General features: G+C 58.4%; 1 non-coding gene across 1 annotated transcript; it reads left to right on the top strand.

Annotated features, from left to right (window-relative positions):
- Nucleotides 1-636: 636 nt before the first annotated feature.
- Nucleotides 637-718, top strand: TRNAS-CGA (transfer RNA serine (anticodon CGA)). The gene has a single exon. It is a non-coding gene; the product is annotated as a tRNA-Ser (tRNA).
- Nucleotides 719-7,175: the final 6,457 nt, after the last annotated feature.

Here is a 7,175-nt window from a genome sequence, read left to right on the forward strand (position 1 = left end):
AATGCATTGGAGGGGTTTTAGTTGGGGGCTGAAGGTGACGGCTAGTGGCGTTCTGTTATTTTCTTTGTTAGGCCTGTCCTGTAGTAGGTGAGATCTGGGTACTCTTCTGGCTCTGTCAATCTGTTTCTTCACTTCCGCAGGTGGGTACTGTAGTTGTAAGAAGGCTTGATAGAGATCTTGTAGGTGTTTGTCTCTGTCTGAGGGGTTGGAGGAAATGCGGTTGTATCGCAGAGCTTGGATGTAGACGATGGATCGTGTGGTGTGGTCAGGGTGAAAGCTGGAGGCATGTAGGCAGGAATAGCGGTCAGTAGGTTTCCGGTATGGGGAGGTGTTTATGTGACCATCGCTTATTAGCACTGTAGTGTCCAGGAAGTGGATCTTAATCGCGTCTCTGCTAAGGCTGCGTCTACACTCCCCCTTGTGTCGGTAGAACGTATGTGGCTCGGGGAGTGAATAAGCCACCCCCCGAGTGACACAAGTTACACGGACCTAAGCGCCGGTGTGGACAGTGCTATGGTGCTGGGAGAGCTTCTCCTGCCAAAATGGCTACGGCTGCTCGTTGAGGGTGGAGAGCTCCCTCCCGTCGGCTTCCAGCCGCTCCAGTAGAGACTGCTGCTGGGGGCCACGTCACTCACAGCTGTGAGGGCCGAGCGGTTAAGGCGTTGGACTCGAAATCCATTCGGGTTTCCCTGCGCAGGTTCAAATCCTGCTCACAGCGAGGCCTGTGTTTTAGCCACGCTTGCTCACCAGGGCAATACATCTCCACCGACCCTGAGACGCTCTCCATACACTCCCCACCCCAGGTAAACCCTGTTCTGCTCCTTTCATGGGGATGCCTGGGATGGTGCCTCACGCTGTGTCCCTGCGGTCTCAGCTCCCGAGGCCTCTGCCCCTCACCCAGCGCCCCCCGGCTCAGCCCCACCCCTGGGTGCTGCTCCTCTCCAGAGCGTGAAAGGAGCTGAGCATGGGCAGCCCGTAGAAGAGGCCACGGGAGCCTGAGCCTCCCCGAAAAGGCTGTCCATGTGGGGCGGAAACGCTGGGGATGTGGGGCGGGTCTCCCCTCCGGAGGCCCGTGGGCTCGTGGTCATCTTTCGAGCGCTGGAAGCGAAGCTCCAGAGAAGTGGGGGCCCCGCTTGCACCCCGCTCCCCTCTGCCTCTTAGCCCAATGCCCTGCTCTTGCTCTGCCTCTTCCCATCCCCCCTCCGCCTCTTCCCCTAAAACCTGCTCCCCACCCCCCTCGGCCTTTTCCCCCGCGGCCCCGTCTTCTCGTGCCTCTTCCTGTCCTGCTCCACCACCTTCCCCAAGGACCCCACTGCCCCCCGCTCACCAGAGACAGAGAAAAGGGACGGGTGCCTGGGCCCATGGCCCCCCGGTAGCCCCCCTTCGGGGAAAGGGGCGGAGAGGAGCAAGCAGGGGGTGAATGGAGTCCTGGGGGAAGAGGCGGAGAGGAGCGAGGGGCAGGTAGGGGGACCTTGGGGGCCAGAGGAGTGAACAGTGGGTTGGCGGGGCCTCGGGGGAAGAGGATGACCGGGGGCGGGGCCTCTGTGGCAGGGCCATGCTCTAGGTGCCGGTGGCCCCCCAACTTCTCGGGGTCATCTGAAACCCAGGATGAAGGGGACACAGGGCCTGGTTCCTCTTTGGGCTAAGATTCCATAACACCTCTCCCTTCCTGGCAGTGTGAAGGGGCTGGACAGGGGCATAAAGCCCTCTAGACACGGCCGGAGACAGGGAAAGGGCCGTCAATGCAGAAGAGAATCAGGCCCAGAGTTAGACAAGGGATGCAGAGAATATTCTGGATTCTGGTCATTGCACTTCGCCCTTGCTCGAAATGCTTCCTGTATTTTCTCCATTTCACTCCCTGACTCTCGATCTCTGTCCCTTTCCCCGTTTCGTCCTCAGAATTAGCACGTTGAGCCAGTTAATCGCAGCAATCCCGCCATAAGACGGCAGCCTGAAATCTCAGCTCTCCCCCACCCCTCGCACGAGACCTGCTGCCAGCTGAACTGGAGAAAGAATGGGGAACGTCTCTGGCAGAGGGTGTGAAACAGACACCCGGAAAAGGTGAGTTTTCACAGGGATTTCCTCAAAGTAGGAGAAACTTGGGGTCCCAGTTAGTGTCCAGAAAACCCTTCAGGGATCAAACAAACCAGAGGCCCAGCTCAGCCAGATCTGGGCTCCACGTGGGAGTGAGCAGGGGGCTGCTGAGACACACACAGACTGCTGGGCACGCACGGACTGTGGCTGGGGAGGGGGCTGCCAGACCTCCCTCGGGTGACCAGACAGCAAGTGTGAAAAAAGGGAACGGGGGTGGGAGGTAATCGGAGCCTATATAAGAAAAAGACCCAAAAATCGGGACTGTCCCTCTAAAATCGGGACACCTGGCCACCCTAGACCTCCCCCACAGACTGCCACTGAGTGAGTGGGGGGCAGTTGCACAGACCTGCAGTGACCACGCAGAGTGTGAGGTTTGCTCCCCTCCTGTCTCCAGTGGGTCTGAGGTTTCTCCCTGAGCCTGCTGAGCCCTGTGGCCCTTCCCAGCCACGCCCGTGGGAGCAGAAAACACCGAGAGACCAGGCCGGGGAGGTCATATGGTTTATTGGACCCGGTTCTGTTGGGGAGAGAGACCAGAGCCTGAGGACGAGCTTTGCGGAGCTCGAAGGCTTGTCTCTCCCCAGCAGAAGTTGGAGAATGAAAGAGATCCCCTCCCTGCCTTGTCTCTCTAATCTCCTGGCACCGACCTTACAAACAGAGAACTCTGAGGCAGTTCAGTGCTTCCGACCGAGCCCCAGGAGCCCGTATGTAACACGGACGTTGCACTCATTCAAACAGTGCCTAGCGCAGCTGGGGGACGGGCTTCAAGCTGCTGCCAGCCACAGCCCCTTCTGTGCCCCAAACCGGGGGCGACTGCGCCTACCGGCCAGACCCCTCTGTTCCAGAACGGAGGTGCCCTTTGGTCTCTCAGCCCGGCGCTCTCACACAACCACAGCAGCTCCAGTCACCAGGTCCCCTCTTGGCGCAGTGGGAGGGGGCAGCAGGACAGAGCAGGCGGGCCACCGAGGGGGAACTGTACTCTGGGAAGCCGTAACTCTGTCAAGGATTTAGGTGTCATACCGGGCAAGCCGCTCAACATCCGCTCCCGTTGCGATGCTGTGGGGAACAGGGCCAAAGCAATCGGTGATGACGGGGGGATTTTCTTGGATTTTCAGTGATTTGCATGCCTCAGTTTCCCTGGGTGCTGTTTGTTTAACGAGGTGGCACTGGTGGGAGAGGTAGTTTGTTGTTACAGAGGACCAGCGGTGATCTCTCCTGTCAGTTGGGCCCTCAGGCAAAGGCCTGGAGAATGGATATCCCAGCAACTGGTGAGCGGGAGGCCCAGCTTGGAAGTCACAGCCAGGTCGGGCCAGTAGTTGGACAATGGGCTGAGGACAGAAGACCCGGTGACTGCTTCCAGCCAGGGGGAAAGAAAAGAGGGAGGAGAGGAGAGGCTGAGATAGAGGAGACCCACCTGGGACAGAAGACAAAGTACACAGGCTTGTGGGAAGGTGATATCGGACGCTTAGCTGGAAGGAGGGGGCTTCTGGACTGGGGAGAGAAAACAGCCAGAGCCCACACGGGTGCAGGAGAGACCTAGATGGACTGTGCAGAGGGAGGTTAGCCTTGAGGCCCTGAGAGTTTCCTGTGCTGTGTTCAGACGCTCAATAAACCCCTCTCTTTTACGCTGTCTGAGAGTCACGGCAGTCTCGAGATCTGGGCTGCTTTCTTCCCTCTGGGAGTAGAGGCCCCAGGGGTCCAGAGTGAGGGGACTCCCTGAGGGGGCCCACGGCAGACAGGCATGCTCAAGGCTCAGAGAAGAGGGGTTGCAGGAGGCCGAAGGGCCTACGGCTTAACGCTCGAGAGAGTGGATCTCCGAGAAGGGCTGTCACACTGAAGGGGATTCCTCCCGAAGACTGTACGAGGCTGAGAGAGAGCACAAGTCCTGTGAGTTTGTGACGCCATCCATGGATAGATAAAGAGAGGATGGAAAGGGAGGTGATTCAGCAATGGGGAGACTGACACTGGAATACTGCATCCCGTTCTGGTGTCCACATTTCAAAAACAACGTTAAAAAAAACTGGAGAGGGTGCAGAAAAGAGCCATATTTGAGGGCTGGAGAAGACTTATAAGGAGGGATTGAAAAACTCAGTCTGTTTAGTTTTTAAAAAGATGGAGAGGTGAGCTGATGGCAGCCTGCAGTGCCTTCGCTGAGAGAAAACACCAAGTATTTAAAGGGCTCTTTAGTCTTGCAAAGAAAGGCAGAACAAGAACCAATGGCTGGAAGCAGAAATCAGAAAAATTCTCCTTAGAACAAGGCAGAGATTTGTAAGAGGGAGGGCGACTCATCACTGGAAGAAACTGGCAAGAGAAGTGATGGACTCTCCATCTCTTGATGTCTTCCAGTGAAGACTAGATGCCTTTCGGTAAAGTGCAGCTCTTGTGACACACGGGAGGGCTGGGAGATGCAGGGTGTCATCTTAGATGCTCCAATGGTCCCTTCTGGCCTTAAGTCGACTAATTTATGAAAAACTGGTGTTTTAGTGTATAGCCGGCTCCACCCCCTGACTCACCAGTCATTGAGTGCGGAGATCCGGGGGCAACAACTCCAAGCTCCAAGAGGCTGGGCAGGGGCAGGACATCAGCTGGGAGGGGAGGGGTGGGGGGGCAGTGACATCACAAAGGCCTTTTGCAGGACCTCAGCCCATTGGGCAAAGGTGGTGGGGAGGGGATGACCTCACAGAGAGACCCCGACATCAGCGGGGCAGGGCCGAGGTGCAGGGCCAGGGCAGTCGCTGAGACCCCCCCGACTTTGCTGCCGCACGTCTCCTTCTCCCGGTCTCCCCTCGAGGACGGGGAGAGAATTAGGATTCACGTCGTAGCATGAGGAGGAGCCTCTGTGGAGTTTTCTCCTTTTCCACCACTGATTGTGCCAGAAAACGAACTTCCCTTGGACAAGGTCGGAGGCTGCGAGAGGTTTGGAACCTGTTGGGTCTGATGCACCTGCTGCAGGCAGAATTCTCGGCACAGAAAACACTGGCTTAAGGGGGCAGAATGTGATTTCCTACCGAGCGCTTTGATGCTTGGAATCACTGGGGACCTTGGGGTTTATCCTTTTTGGTTTCCCTTTTCCTCTTTCCTCCCTCCTTTCTCCTCTTCTCTTGCTTCTTTTTCCCCTGTTTCCCTCTTTCTCCCAAGGAGGGGTGTGTGTGGAGGGTGGGCAAGGGGGGGTTGCTCTCATCGCGGGAGGTCCTCACAAAGAGGTGGGTCTGGATCTGAGAGCGATCCGCTCTGATGGTGACCTGGCCATCCTGTGGGACCTCTGGTGAGACCTCTCAGCCACCCGCCCCTCAGAGTCTCAGGGCTGGTTGGCCGAGCGGGGGGCTATCGACAGCGAGGAGACTCAGGTCCTTTTGGTCTCGTTTCAAATCAGGCAAATAAGTCACAATCAATGCAAGGTATGGGATTAATCTTGCTGCTTCAGGGGCGGAAGGAGGCAGGGTCTTGGGGGAAGGGGTGGAGCGGGGCGGGGTCTGGGGCGGAGCGGGGGTTCCCCGGGCCCGCACCCCCCTCGGGACGGCCTTGGCAGCAGTATTGGTCCCACCCCGCGGCAGGGCCGGGCTGGAACCAGGTACTGCCTGGGCAGGACAGGGCAGGGCAGGGGGTGGGGGAAAGCTGGGCGGGCAGGAGCCAGGGGAGGTACCTCTCAGGTTACAAGCCAGACCTCGTAACCTGAGATCGAAAGAGGGGTGGAGCTCAGGACACACCCCTCCCATCGGCCTTTCCCGTTGGTTAGCGTCGGTGTGGAGATGCCTCGCACGCTGGGCTTTGTGGGTCCTACTTTCAGGCACCTCCTTCTTCCTGTATGCGGGGAAATAGTCCCGCTCTTGTGGGGAACTTTCCTGGCTTCTGCACGACCCCGGTGAAGTGGACTAGCGAAAGGATCTGAGTCCTCGCTCCCACTCCCTTTACCCAGTGGCCTCCCTACCCTGGAGGACTCCCCTTCCACTCTCCTGTCTGGCAGAGTCCTCGTAACCCCAACAAGGCTGGGCCCAGGATTCCTGGGGGGCTCGACCCCCAACCCTGCGGTGGTCACCTAGGACAGGGGCTCGGGTGTCCCCACTCCGTCGTACTCTCTGCACTGGGTGCTTCCCTGACCCACTGATCATTACATACGATTTAAAGCAAATACAGTTTATTTAATCAGCAATTAATTTTAAAAAGAATAAGGGAAAATGGGAAAGGTGAAAGAAAACACATCACCCCGCTCTGTGGCAGGGAATATCACAAACAGCGTCTCTGGAACGTCAGGGCAGTTCACAGTCTGCTCCTTGTGAGTCCCAGGCCCCTTCTCCGGCCCTGGCCGTGCTGCGGGGATGCTGCGGGTCGGACACTCGCTCTGGTGGTGGCCACACGCTCTCAGGCTCGAAGTGGCAGGACCCTTCTTCCCAGTGTGGCCCCCGCCCTGTCGGGGTTACGATCCAAGCCTGGCCTGCAGAGCCCCTTGGCTGAGGCCTCTCCCTGTGCGGGGCCCGCTGCCCAGGGTCCCCCTCGCTCTCCCCAGCTGCTCACCGCACCCAGCTCCGGACTGCTCCAGCCCCAGCCCCACCACTCGGTCTCTGCACGGCTGCTACTCTGCCCCCAGCTCCCTGGGCTGCTTCTCTGGCCCCTCTGGCTCTGGTTGCTCCCACGACAGGTCTGCTCTCTCTGGGCTGCTTTACTGGTCCCTCTGGATCTGGCACAGCTCCGCTCCCCAGCTCAGCTCGGGCCCCTGCTTTCTCCTTAGCTCGGCCCCACTCTGTCTGTCTGACCCAGGCAAATCCAGCTCACACGGAGGATGGAGGACGGGACCCCCCTGGCCTCCTGACTCCCTCATTAGCCTTCTCGCCCTGTCATTCAGGCTGACCTGGAGCGTTGGCCGCTCCCCATTGTTCCTGGGGACTATCAGTCTCAGGGTCCTGGTTTCCCATCGACCCTTCCCCTTTTAGTACTGGGAGCGAGCCAACCAAAACACCCCCACTGACTGTTAGTAAGGGGGCAACAGTCCCCTTACATTTAGGCTGTAGCTGGGGGGGTTGAGGATCGGCGGCATCTAAGTGTCAGATTTAGGGAGCTAAAGTGAAAGTAGCAGCCAAGCCCAGTTC

This window comes from Eretmochelys imbricata, chromosome 11, assembly GCF_965152235.1.
Source record: "Eretmochelys imbricata isolate rEreImb1 chromosome 11, rEreImb1.hap1, whole genome shotgun sequence".
Lineage (NCBI taxonomy): Eukaryota > Metazoa > Chordata > Testudines > Cheloniidae > Eretmochelys > Eretmochelys imbricata.